Below are 15064 nucleotides of genomic sequence, written 5' to 3'. Positions count from 1 at the left end.
TTTCCAACCTCTCCAGGTAACGAGTATCATTAATACACGACGTGCCCCAGGCACAACATTTAGCTCCAAATCCACAACACCAGCCTGAAAATGAAGGAAATCTGACATGACTGCATTAGAGTCAATGGAGCACAGCTGTGTTGTTGTCGGACCCTGGCCTGATGCTACGTTATGATTGGCCAGTCTGCGTCCAGGGGCGGGACTTAGCGAAGGGTCAATTGGAGAAGCAAGTGGTTTACTGCTGAGACTAATGCAGTAAGAGCAGTGACGTTGTTGCAGCAAATATCACGGGACATTTAACAGCAAACTAAGAACTGTAGTTATAAACTTGACAGAAGAAACAGAACTGAACTTTTAGCTTCTGAAATAATCAATTAAATTACACTGCTCACTGTGTTTAAATGCGCAAAGCATCTCTCTTAATGGGGAGTCGGACAGCAGCTCTGCTCTGATCTCTGCTATGTTCACATTTTGAAGAATGTAATATTTTTCTTAATCCAACCCATACACATATGAAACCGCCTATGTCGGTGCATCTTACTGTCTGAACAATGCGTCCTTTAAGCAGCGGGAGAATACTGCGCCATTCTGACTTCAGAGCAAGTTTGTGTTGGCCAATGGTGCAGTCATTTCCTGCTGCCTCAGAAGAGCAGTACGCCAACAATGCGCCTGACCACACCTTATTTTAACACCTACACTCCTATGGGTGCACAGATGGGCGTGAGTACATTTGCTACTTACACAACATGGGTGCTGGCCATGAAAATAAGAACTGCGTCAATCTGAAACTAGTAATGGGTGCAAGATAGGGCCCGAAATCCTGGTTTTTGAAAACAGTTTTCTTGGTCAGGTTTTTGGTGTTAAATTTATTCTGTGACACAACTGAAAGTGAACTGCACCACGGCCCTGTTATAAGACATAAGCTGTGCCTCTTGGCCTGTGTTGCCAGCTCCACAGGGAGACACTGATCATAGATTACATTTTATCATACAGCTTTTTGTTGCCATGTGGTGAATTCTAAACAACTGCTCATCCACAGATTTTTTTTTGTTAGATGTCTAGGTGACCATATGCAGGGCAACGTCCTGCACTGTCAACTTAATAACAACCTGTTCGAGTCCTTTAACAGCCACCAGAGTGTGTTGGATATACAATACACCTCTGTGCCTTCATTTCCCTCTGCTTGGCTACAGTCACACTGTTAGGAGTTGGCATGGTTATTGTATAGCACAGATGGTAACTCCCTGTGTAGTCTGCATTCAAATGCGATAGTTAGTTTACAGTGTGAAGGCCTAGGAATCTAAAAATCTTGAATACATAAATGAGGTGAAAGGGGTTAGAAGTAGTGAGGAACCCTTAACTAAATTCTCTAGGAGACGTCAGCAGTTGAAAAAATATTCCAGATTAAACAACATCTGGATCACAGCCTATAATCTCAGTGCTTTATACACTGCACTCTGCCATCAGAAAGAACACATAGCTGTCTAGTTTCAAGATAATGCGTACAGTAGATGACGTGCTTTAGGATTTATCTGATTAAGACAGTGTTACACACATGAACCATAATGAACCTCATGAGCCTGAACAGAGCGAAGGATCAAAGAAGCACAGAAAAACAAGAAACGTCAAAGAGCGACTTAACCAGCATTAACTTTCATCGTGTTCTCCTGCAATAAATAAACCTCACACACATTTTACCTTCCAAGCAGTCACCATCATTTCTCTCGTACTCCTGCACATGAATATTACATGTGCAAGCTCTTTAATGTGTTCTTTTCAGACCTGATATTTGTATTTGGTTACTTCTCCCCTTTAAGAGGCTAGAAAGCTCAGGTGAATCTGAGTTGTGTTATTTTTGCCTTCTGCTTACCAACTAAGTGACATGCTAACCAGACCACTGAAATGTATTACTGCACAAGTCACCCTTTGTTGCTCTGATATGTGTTGTTGCTGGCTGCTACCTGTAATGTGAAATTGCAACAGATAGTGATGGATATTATTCCCTGTTTAAGTAATCTAACTATAGTAGATATATTTATGCATATTGTTTGAATTGTTTCTTTGTTTTTTTGTAAATCTACCTACATATAAAGCCATTGACTGCAAACATGAGGATCTCTGGTGTCATTTTTTACTCTGCACCTGCATGATTTATTTTTTCACAGACTGCACATATGAGCCAGTCATCAGAAAAAAACGATGGCATTGTACATTTCTGTAAAATGAGAAAACACACACATAAAAGCCAGTATAAGATTAGAGTAAATAAGATACGATCACACACTCACACAGACACATACACATGAAAAATATGAATTAGGTTTGACACAAACTAATGAAATAAAAGCGACATAAATGACAAGTCATCGCTGTGTTTCCGGCGGCTTTTTAGGCACCAAACATGGGTGTTTTTTAGTGACCCATTGCTGTTTTCCCAGCAGGGATTGTGCCCTCAACCAGACATTTTAAGCCAAAACATTTTCCCTAACCATAGCCAAGTTTCAACCTATCCATGCATATCCATCCATTCATTTTCAACCACTTATCCAAGGCCAGGTCACGGGAGCAACAGGCCGAGCAAAGCATTCCAGACGTCCCTCTCCCCAGCAACACTCTCCAGCTCCTCCTGGGGGACCCCGAGGCGTTCCCAGAACAGATGAGATATGTAATCCCTCCAGTGTGCTCTGGGTCTGCCCTGGGGCCTCCTACCAGTGGGACTTGCCACTAACAGGAGGCGCCCAGGAGGCATCATGATCTGATGCCCGAACCACCTCAACTGAGCCCTTTTGATACGAAGGAGCAGCAGCTCTACTCCGAGCTCCTCAACCTATCTCTAAGGCTGAGCCCAGACACCCTTCGAAGGAAACTCATTTCGGCCGCTTGTATCCGCGATCTCATTCCTCCAGGCATTACCCAGAGCTCATGACCATAGGTGAGGGTTTGGATGTGGATGGACCATCAAATCAACGGGCTTGCCTTTAGGCCCAGCTCTTTCTTCACCACGTGAGCTAGCAGAAGATGCACACTTCCTTCTGCATGGTGATTCGACTGGTGGGTGTAGTTTGTTAGAAATGAAATTATTTCTTCATGAAACTGCTCCGCCAAGGTCTGTGGATTATCTTGAGTAAGCGGGTCGTGATTGGACTGGAGAGACGGCGGACATCTCTTCGGCCGATATCTCCAACACTCTGCAAAAAAAAAATCTAGATGAATAAATACGGATACAAGTAAGAGGGAAAATATGCATTTCTGATTTTGGGCTGAACTGTGCCTTTAATATCAAAGTCCTCATTGAGGTGACATTGAATCTTCTTCTTGTGATCACCCCCTCTTGATGGTATATCAACTTCTTCAATGTCTGGCTATCTCAAACTAATATTTTGACCTGCAGTTCTTTGAGCTTCCACAGAGAGGCAGTGTTGCTCTGTCTCTAGCATGAGATGCTTCTTCAGGACAGATACAGATTCTGATCAGGGGGTTGCCGTCTCAACACCACCGAGGACTAACTATGACAATTTTAATCAAATATTTAATCTATATTGCATCTGCATCCCTATATTCAAAATTGTCTTTTGAACCCCCAACAAGCAAAGCATTTAACCTGCTAATCTCTATATGACCACTGACAAGCAATAAATGGCTGATGTTGTACTGAGCAACCCTCAGTTGTAAGTGTGTGTGTGTGTGTGTGTGTGTTTTGAAGGAAGTGAATGCTCAGCAAAACTGGGTCCTCTCTGGGGAAAGCAAAAGGTTAATAAGAAAAGAAAAATGCACTGAAAATAAAAATGGAAAATAATACTTTCACCTGGTTTTGATATTGACAAAAAACAAATGAAGCTGAATGACAGAGCATAATGGAAAGACTTACAGTGTGTTGTGTGATCCTAAAACTCTTTTTTCATGCATTCCTTGTCCTTTAAAACCAGCTGCTTCAAATATGAACAAGTGGAATTGCAGCACAGACCATTTTACATATGGTATGAGTCCACAACAATGCTTACAGTTCATCATTGTTCAGTCACGTTCATCACACAAACACAGCAGATCTCGTCTACATCATCTTGTCAACTAAACCCCGTGTTATTCATCATCATGGCAGAAAAGGTAGGCAACTTTTCCAGATGGCGGATATCTGACTGCGCAGCAAAATTGTTGTGCAGACAGATGTGAAGCAGACTTGGTCCATGGCCTTTAGATCAGCACCCCTCCTAAGACAGAGTGGATAATAAATGCAGACAGACCTAGCCTGTCCTTGCTCCCTGCGGTTGAGTAGCTGAATCAGCTCGGTTAGTAGTACAATTACGAGTGTTCATGTGACGTTTGACAAACGTCGTTAACCTTCTCTCCGACTACAAGGGTACTGTCAGCCTGGCCAAAGTTTTTAGCACGGCAGTACCTCTGTGACAAAACCGAGTGAGTCATACCGACCCTCCTGCTGGGGTGACAAATCCATCCATGACACACAGGGGTGACTCGGTTTCTCTTCCTATAGGCTTTAATTCAGCTCTGGTACAAAGATCATTTTACTATTACAGCTGATGTTAACAAGATTTAATATTATGCCATGCAGTTGGGCTATTTTGTCCTCAGAAACAACTACATTTATTCTGGCTCTTCAAATATGATAAAAAAAAGTGATATAAGTGTCACAGAAAATATTGCGATTTCACAGTATCACGGTATCGCAGAATTTACATTATTATCAGTCAGAATGAGCGGTAATACTTTACTTAAAGGTATCTACATAAGGGTGACATGAAACTGTCATAACTATGACATGACACTGTCATGAACATTATGTACATGTCATAAACGTTTATGACTGCTGTCACTGAGTGCCATTTGGTTTTTGCAATGACAAGTTGACATTGTTTGGGTTGTCTTGATTATGACAACTTGACATTAATCAAAGTGACATTACCAGAAGTTGTCTTTGTCATGACAACTTGACATTAACAAGAAATACACCTCTTTTTGTGTTAATGACAAGTTGACATAATGATTATTATTGTTATGACAAAGACAACTTCTGGTAATGTCACTTTGATTAATGTCAAGTTCTCATAATCAAGACAACCCAAACAATGTCAACTTGTCATTACAAAAACCGAATGACACTTAATGACAGCAGTCATAAACGTTTATGACATGTTCATAATGTTCATGACAGTGTCATTACAGTGTCATGTCATAGTTATGACAGTGTCATGTCACCCTTATGTAGATAGCTGCAAGTAAAGTGTTACCGAATGACCCTTAAAGGAATGAAAACGAAAGGGTTATTAAACAAAATAGGGGTTGGTAAACAAACAGTTTTTCTTACTGTAATAGAAACTAAAATAAAGGGGAGATTCAACGTCCAGTTGGATTTTTTTTCAATATTGTAAATAAGCAAATGTACACGGTATGATAGCTGTCAACTTGTATATCATGGTATACCTTTAAACACGTATATCGCTGCAACCCTATAAGCTACACATACTACAGTATGAGAGTAGAATTTGATATAAAGCGCAGATGCAACATTTCACGATTGGATGCAATTTCAACACCTCAAAGGGACAGATCAATTATCAATCTGTTTTTTTTTTGGTGAGAATTGTTTGGAGATATCAGCCGTATAGATGGCAGCAGGTACGGCCGCAGCATCTTGTGGCTCTCTGTCTCCTCGGCCATCAGAACTCTAAACTTCCAAACCTCATAAACTGTCCTAATTTTAATTTCCAGTGTTGGTGACATTACATACATTAATGCAATAGCAACATCTGCCTCTTATTACTGATTATTATTTATTTTATTTATTAAATTAAATAAATTTTATTTATTATTAATTCAAAATAAATACATTTATAAATAGATAAAAATAAATAAATACATTTATAAATAAATACATTTAGTTATTAAACAAATGTTTATTAAATAAAATAAATAGATCAGGCATACTAGAGACTTNAAATAAATTTTATTTATTATTAATTCAAAATAAATACATTTATAAATAGATAAAAATAAATAAATAAATGTATAAATAAATACATTTAGTTATTAAACAAATGTTTATTAAATAAAATAAATAGAAAATAAATAGATCAGGCATACTAGAGACTTCCGCCTGCCACGCTGGTTAACTTTTGTCCAGCCCCCCGTTAACTTGAAATGATTTATTTGTGCAGCTCTTCTAAACTTTTGAAATGTTATCAAATCGAATGGATCAAATCTCAGTAGTGACGTTAAGTCATTTTGCGAGGGTTGTGATGCTCAAAAAATGTATTCACCGATATACAGACGTGTCTTTTACACCATAAGTAACCATAAGTCGTGAGTCTTTTTGGGCCCAATGGCATCATCATACAACAGACCCAGGAGTTGTAGTAACACAGTTCAGCCACTGTGGCATGGTTCCTGAGGGCCTGTCCAACCACACAATCTAGTTTGTGGTGTTACAAATTAATGGAAAAGTTGATTTAACAGCTGCCCCAGTTGTATCAAATGGTTCAGATTTTTGTCTCTCAGTACACCAGGCCTACATAACAGTGTCCTCATAGTGTGTGTGTTGCTGTGTGTCTGTGGGAGTGAGAGAATGCGAGAGACAGAGAAAAGAGGGATGCTTTTAACAGGTAAGTGTTTAAAAGCTGCATTTGTGTGAGCTCTCCTGAAGGTTTTGCCGGGAGAACTACATCCCCACAGCTTAATGTTTCATTTAGCACTGATATGCATAATTAAGGGATTCATGTACCATTTTTGAAGGTTACCCTGCCACTTGGAGCAAGGAATAATTAATGTTTGCACTGCACAGTAGCAGAGTGTCAGGTTCTTAGTTTGGGGTAGGACAGAAAATCTACAATTTGTCACATGTTTCCTGCATCTGGTGTCTTGCAGGAAGACATCCCTTAATCTCATTTGCAAATCTGCACGCTTGAAGAACACTATGCACTGCGAAAGCTCCTAAATGGCACAGCTTTGATTCCCAAATCTCTTTTGATGCACAGTCAAACCAACACACTATTCTCTCAAGCAGCTAAACCAGAGTAAAACATCAATATTGAACCAGATATTTGTGCACTCTTAGCAGAGACAGCAGAGTAAACTCGTCTGACGCTGTAATAATCTGTTAAAATATGTATTGCTTGCAATCACAGATACTTTCTTGTGTTGTCACGACAGTTGTCTCCTCAGTTAATTAAGTTCAGTCTCTCAGGAGTCTGGCTAAATGTTGTGAGCCACATCAGTAAGTGTGATGATTATTCTTGTCCAGTCATGCTTGCTCAGACATGGTTTCATCTCTGCTGTAGGTGTCAGTTTGAATGACTGTCAATTTGTCACAGCAGCCTCTTACCAAAAAGAGGATATCCTCCTTTGCACCCTATAACTCTCTTCCTCTTTGCCATGCCCCTCCTCCCCTCTCTCCTTCCTCCATCTCCATCCTCACCTCATCTATCATCTGTTCATTCCTTGCATCTTTGTCCTCACTCCACCTCTTGTACGGCACACTCTCACCACAGCCTAACACGCCTACCTTCTCTCACCTGTTTCACCTCAGATCTCCTCTCCTCTCACACCCCTGTATCCTTCCTTCTCATCCTCCCTGTTCTCAAAATCCTTAATTACCCAGGGAGTTTTTGCTTGGCTGCACCTCCTCCGCTTCCCAGGCCTCCTCTCATTTCTCTCCTCGCCTCCTCCTTCGACTTTCTTGACCTTGTTCCTTAACCCCTATCATTTTCCATCATCCATTTTGCTTTCTAGTTGTAATGGGCTTAGACTTTGCAGCTATAACAAAGTACTCCATTGAGTTTTTTACAAAGAAAACTTAAGAATAAAAGCACTCAAGCAGAGTTAAAGCATATAAACAACCAAAGTTTCTGCACGTCACGTTTTTTGTTTTGTTTTGTTGCACGTTGCAAAGACACTCAGAGCCAGATAATTCATTTCTGAGTTATGTATGAGTTGCTTCTGTTTTGTTTTCAGCTCATGCAGAGACAGATTATTTTCTAAGACTTAAATGAATGAACATAGCCAGTGTTTGTCACCAATTTGTAAAGGGGAGAATGATAATGAGGGTGTTACCTCCCAACCCAAATGCGAAAAAAATGTTGGTCTTTTACGCTTCTGCAAATACATTTCATGTTATTATGAAGCAGATATGTTTAGGCACATAAACCACTTGGTTATGGTTAGGAAAAGATCATGTTTTGGCTCAAATTACCAGCCTGGGAGGCACGATCCCATCTGAAAAAGTGATATCTTGGTGAAAAAACACAACAGCTTTCATACCAAAAAAAGCTACTGGTTGCTACAAAACATGTAGTGAATATGTTAAAACTTTATGTTTCAGAAACGCTGTGATTAATGTGTGGTTATTTTAGGCACAAAATCCACCAAAACCAGGTGTTTTTTGTGCCTAAAATAACCACACATTAACCACTTTCCCTGCCATTGTCGCAGTAGGAAAAGCAGCAATGTCTCGACAAAATACAACAGCTTTTCGTGTCTGATAAGCTGCTGGAAACACAGCCACTGGTTGCTACAAAAAGTGATGTCTTGGTAAAAAAAACAACAACAGCTTTCATGACTAACCAGCCGCTGCAAAGAAAGTGACTGGTTGCTACAAAACACGTCTAATGGATATGGAAAAACTTTATGTTTCAAAAACACTGTGATTAATGTGTGGCTAGTTTTAGGCACAACATCCACCTTATTTTGCTTGGGGAAAAGATCATGGTTTGGCCTAAAGTGCTCAGCTTGGGGGGCACAATCCTGCCAGGAAAAGCAGTCATGTCTTGGTAAAAAACACAACTACTTTTCCTGCCAATGTCGAGGTAGGAAAAGCAGCGATGTCTCAACAAAAAAACAACAGCTTTTCGAGCCTAAAAGGCTGCTGGAAACAAGACGACTGGTTGCTACAAACACATGTAGTGGATATGCTGAAACTTAACAATTCAACAACACTGTGATTAATGTGTGGTTAGGTATAGAGACAAAAACAATTGGTTATGGTTAGGAGAAGATCATGTTTTGGCTTAAATTACCCAACCTGGGGGGCACAATCCTTGCTGAAAAAGTGATGTCTTGGTGAAAAAACACAACAGCTTCCATACCTAAAAAGCTGCTGCAAAGAAAGTGACTGGTTGCTACAAAACACGTGTAGTGGATATGTTAAAACTTTATGTTTCAGAGATGCTGTGATTAATGTGTGGTTATTTTAGGCACAAAATCCACCGTAACCGGGTGGTTTTTGTGCCACTTTTCCTGCCATTGTAGTAGGAAAGCAGCAACGTCTCGACAAAAAAACAACAGCTTTTCGTGCCTGAAAAGCTGCTGGAAACACAGTGATAGGTTGCTACAAAACATAACAATTCAACAACAATGTGATTAATGTGTGGTTAGGTTTGGGAACAAAAACCACTTGGTTATGGTTAGGAAAAGATCATATTTTGGCCTAAAATACCCATCTTGGGGGGCACAATCCCAGCTGGAAAAGTGATGTANTGATAGGTTGCTACAAAACATAACAATTCAACAACAATGTGATTAATGTGTGGTTAGGAAAAGATCATATTTTGGCCTAAAATACCCATCTTGGGGGGCACAATCCCAGCTGGAAAGCCTAAAATACCCATCTTGGGGGGCACAATCCCAGCTGGAAAAGTGATGTAGCAGTAAAAAAACAAAAAAACAACAGCTTTCATGCTTAAAACGCCTCTGCAAATACAGTGATTAGTTGCTACAAAACACATGTAGTGGATGTGTTCAAACTTTATGTTTCAAAAATGCTGTGATCAATGTGTGGGTATTTTAAGGCACAAAAAATTACCTGGTTATGGTTAGGGAAACAATCATGTTTTGGCTGAAAATACCCAGCTTGGGGGGCATAATCCCGGCTGGAAAAGCAATCTCTTGAGCTTTTTGTGCCATCATCCTGTCAAGAAAAAACCAACAAAAAACAACAGCTTTTCGTGCCTGAAAAGCTGCCGGAAACACAGCGGTGGGTTGCTACAAAACACATGTAGCGGATATCCTGAAACATAACAGTTCAACAACACTGTGATTAACGTGTGGTTAGGTTTAGGAACAAAAACCACTTGATTATGGTTAGGAAAAGATCATGTTTTGGCTTACAATACCAGTCTTGGGTTGCACAATCCCAGCAGAATAAGCAGCAATGTCTCCACAAAAACAGCTGCTTTTTGCGGCAGTGACTGGTTGCTATTAAACACCCACATCTGGTGCCTAAAAGGCTGCTAAAAACGCAGCAATGACTCACTAAATCACAAAAGGTTTTGTTGTTTGTTGAGCTTGAACAGTGGTTTGCAGCTTGGCAGGCGTCCACCATCGTCGAGATGACAAAAGTCAGCTCAAAAACTATATCACTTTAGAAACTTTGATATGACACATGAAACGTGAAAATGTCACGTTGCTTGCAAAAACGTGCTGACATTTTCTCCTGGCAGCTGATCCTGATATCCTCGCCTTTTCCTTGCCCCTGCTTTGATACAGTATGTCTTCCTGCTCCTTCAGACCACCTCTATCTCCTTCCTTTATTTCTCCCTCTAACTTGTCAGCTCCCTCCACAGGCAACCAGCTGGGGACGGCCAACCAGCTGGGCAGGTCACCGTTTTGGAATCACTTGGGCCAACAGCTGCTGTGTGCTCCTTGTCTGTGTCAAGCCAAGGCCAGGATAACTGCCGTGCCCTTGCATAAATACATAGATGCATAAATATATATAGCGAGACATGTGAATTGTCCTCGAGACCTTCTGCCGCATCAGTCACCATTTGCAGCCGTTTCCTGGAATGCCCTTGGGTTGCACCATCTGGACAATGTGTGTGCGCCGATGAGTTCATGTCTATCTGCCTGCATGTGTGTGTGTGTGTGTGTGTGTGAAAGTGAAGACTTATCTGTGCCTGTGTGCCTGTACTATTTTGAACTTTAAGTGGCCTCAACTTTTGATCATCCCAAGATCATTTAAAGCAGGAGTGCAGGATTTATGAGCATCCATTATATTCAACCCCTCGCCAAACAAGTTCACACAGTGATGATTAAGCCTATCGCCATCAGGGAGAGGGAATGGGGAAGGGGGGGAATGGTAGAGATGGAGCAGCAGCTAGGAGTACGGTGGAAGTTATGGTGGAAAAGAAGCATCCAAGAAAACTTTTTTTTTTGGAGTGGATGCTCCCTTGTTTCATCAGTACAAAAACCAAAGCATAAAAACAACACGTTGTGGTGTTACAGGTGCGTATATGACTGACAGGAGGTCACTTATCCTGGCCAAGACATAGTCCAGATGTTGCCCTCGTAACACTGGAACATGTCGTTCTTACGCTCCAGATTTGATTAAACACACAAGATAACATGAACTTTTTGCGAAAAAATTTCGTCAACCTTTTTTCCATTATGAAAACTAGACGATGACGAGCTCGGAATAGATCTTGATAATACAAACTACGACGAAATCTATGTTTAATTTCCGTTGACGAGACAAGACGTGATGAAAATGTTAGTGGTGGACTATCAGACATTAAAGGCCGAGAATGGCCATGTTTGTAATTCTCTTTAAATGCCACAGGAGCGACAGGCTGGTAAACTCCAGTAAATAGTCTGCACCAGGCTGTTTCAGTAGCCAGCAAAAACACTCACACTGGAGCAGCGTCAGCCATTGGTGCGAGTTGTTAGCTGTAATTCAGCAGTAAATAAGCAGCCGTGTGTGTCTGACTGTGGATGGTGGAGCTGCTGAATGGATTTGTGGAGTTTGTTAGTTGCAAGGTGGCTGTTAGCAGCTAGCTCCGCTTGTTAGCTGCTGAATGGCAGCGGTTATCAGTGAGTGTAGCTGTGCAGTAAGCAAACAGTCTGAACTCAGATCAGTTTTCTCTGACAGAGATGAAAGTTTAGTTTGAATCACCAACTCTGTGAGAGGACACCAGTTTAGACCTCCAGACTAACATGTTGCAGATGAAGAAAGAATTCAAGCTTTAATCAAATTATTTTTCTGCTTCTTAACAGTCAAAGCCCAATCAGTCTTTTTTCAGCATTGGCAGTATAAAAGCAAAATCAGGGAGTGCAGCAAAATGCCGCCTGCCTACTTTTGTTTATACAGAATGCTCCTTTTTCGGGGCAATGGGGGGCGTGAGCAAGTAACAAAACCTGTATAAACAGTGACGTGGGAGGGAAGCCGCGGCTGGTCAGTCCTTCGGTGATTCTCTTGTAAGTTGGCCCGTTCTTCATCGTCCCCGTCATCTGACGGTAAATGGCCTCTTTGTTTGCGAGGACAAGGAGGGCGCGCAATTCCTTGTCTCCCCAGTTGCTCATCTTTACAGTGTCTGTCAGGTTTGTGTTTCTTGCTACTAGCTGCTCGCTAATTCCTGCTATCAGCTGTTTCCTGTTTATCCACTGCCAGTGGCTCGCACATGCGGCGCCATCAACACCTCCTCCCACAAGTCATCAACAGCTCCTCCTGTTGTGGAAGGCCGCCTCATTCTGTTTAAAAGTTATTTAAAAAGGTTCTGCCAATATGACTACCCTACGAGGCGGAAAATTGGGCGCCTCGGATCAACTCGCCAATCCAGCTCTGTGTGTCACAGTTTGCTACGATTTTTCTTCAGAACATCAATGAACACCACTGACCACTCGGTGAGTTTCATGGCTTTGAAAACGAACGTTTAGGGTGACGTTAGGACAGATTCACACATGGCCATAGGCAGCAGCGTTAAGCCAGGCAGGGGAAAGCCAAATTCTCCGAAAAGGAGCAATCGTCACTATTTTGGTCTTAACCACTGTATTTCATCATAAACAACCCAGAAATGGGGCTCAAAGTGCAAAATACCTTCTCCTTCTTCTTCTTCGTGGAGTTTAACGGCGGTTGGCCACCTTTACAACAAGTGCAAAATACCGGACTTCTCCTTTTAGCTGTGAAAATTAGAAGGTTTGTGACCCATGTTGAAAACAGCCAAGCCAATATGAAGTGCTGCCCAGCGGCCGGAGCAAAATCCTCGGCTCTGGTTGGTTGCTTTTCTTCAGCTGCAGTAAAGTCTTGCAAATGTCTGAAGAAGCACTAAAGAAGAAGAAGGAACAGGATTTTTTCTCAGACTATCAGTCTCATGTCATACGGTGTGGTAGTTTAAGAAAATCTGACAAGAAGTTATTTCCATAAAAGTTTCCAACTGTGCTAACGTGTTTATGATAAGTTAATCTAACTTGCTGCTTGTAGTAGTTTTAATAGCGAACAGACAGTCATGACAGTGGCTTCAATCTTTTCATCTAACTCTTGACAAGAAAGAGAAAAAGGTTATTTCCTGAAATGTCAAACAGTACCTCTAATAATTAAAAGTGTTCCACACACTGCATTCATAGGCACCAAACCAAAGCTACAAGCCAGAAGCCACTCTTTCATTTTTTAAAACCCCTGTGTAGGTCAAACAGTCCAAAAGCATTGTAACCCTGAACAGGAAATTGCCTTTGTGTATCTATATTCATACACACACACACTTCCCCGACTAAATCGATTTACGGTCGTATCCACTATGGAGCCGGTGTTACAGTCGAATCGAGACTGCAAACCCATTTTGTCCCTCATTAGGAGAAGTGTGTAGTCTCACAGCTGCGGTGTCTGAGTCTGCAGGGACCTGATCCGCTGCCTGCGGACCTGTAAGGCGAGAGGGAGAGCAGGGAATAGAGGACAGACAGGGAGAGTGATGAGGGATGGAGAGGAGAAAAGGAGGTTAAGAAAGAGAGAAAAGAGCAGGAGGCAAGAGAGGGTAGCACTAATTACCTGATAGCTGAGGGTTGAAAGGTCCTTAATGGACACATTGGCTGCTCCAACAATGAGACCTGCTTTTATATTGATCACATGAATTAACTTGCGCCACACGGGGACACCTTCTTACCATACATATATTCAAAAAGGAACTCCAGTTGAGCTCTTATAGCCACTTTGGCATCGTAGAGATTGAGTCTGTGATATAGCTGACTATAATTAGAACCAGCCTGGAAGCTTTAAATTCCTCAGTAGCAACAGAGCTGGATTATAATTTTACATTACTCACATTTTCCACTTGGTGGCACCAGCTCAGAGCACATCCTAAACAAGTAATATGCAGCTGTTATGGTGGTAATTTCAGCTGAACATGCTTGTGTTTGTAATATGACCCAAGGATTTTTAAAAATGGTGTTTGGGTTTTCATAATATGAAGCCCACGGTAAGGCATCACAGTCTTGCATAAGAGAGAAGACACCAACAAAGCAGGTGTTTATTTTAATGCTGGAGACCCAAAACGCTCAACTAGCCCCCATGAGGAGTATCACAAACCCTTCAGGAGTTCAGGCTTATTTTCAGCATTCTGATGAGGACTGAAAATTGTCACAGGCTTTAGTGTGACACATATAAACAGAAAGTATTTCCTTAACACACTAAAATTTAGACTGACCTCTTGTTTGTCAAATTTGAGAGGAAAACTGCACGCTGACTCATCCCCAGCATGCACACACCATGTGCTCACTGATGTGGAGGCTGTGAGAGAAAATCTCTTTGCACCCATGAAACCTGTAACTAGGAGGTGTCACTACAAATTTTAGACCATGTGAAAAGATGTGGCAGTGGAGCCTCCACCTCAATGCATCAGATAAGTGCACACTGGAGTGTTAGCTGTGAAGATGCTTTATTTGTCAGGAGTAGAGGCACAAAGAGGGTACGAGTAATATTAGACCAAGGTCCAGTGGAACAAGATGTAACCAGGGTGTCTGCAGATAGAACCAAGTTCAATTTAAGACTTTTTAATATCACCTTTTATGAAATTTAAGATCAAACCTGCAGTGGAATTACACATAATATATACACTCACTGGCCACTTTATTAGGTACACCTTGCCAGTACCAGGTTGGACCCCCTTTTTAATTCTTGGTGGCATAGATTCAACAAGGTGCTGGAAACATTCCTCAGAGATTTTGGTCCATATTGACATGATGACATCACACAGTTGCTGCAGATTTGTCGGCTGCACATCCATGATGAGAATCTCCCGTTCCACCACATCCCAAAGGTGCTCTATTGGACTGAGATCTGGTGACTGTGGAG

General features: G+C 41.4%; 1 protein-coding gene across 2 annotated transcripts in view; it reads left to right on the top strand.

Moving 5' to 3' along the window:
• desi1a (desumoylating isopeptidase 1a) overlaps window positions 1-15064 on the top strand; it is a 357862-nt gene that overhangs the window by 7537 nt on the left and 335261 nt on the right. The window lies entirely within an intron of this gene.

This window comes from Epinephelus moara, chromosome 18 (genome assembly GCF_006386435.1).
Source record: "Epinephelus moara isolate mb chromosome 18, YSFRI_EMoa_1.0, whole genome shotgun sequence".
Lineage (NCBI taxonomy): Eukaryota > Metazoa > Chordata > Actinopteri > Perciformes > Serranidae > Epinephelus > Epinephelus moara.
This window is presented reverse-complemented; position numbering and strand designations above follow the sequence as displayed.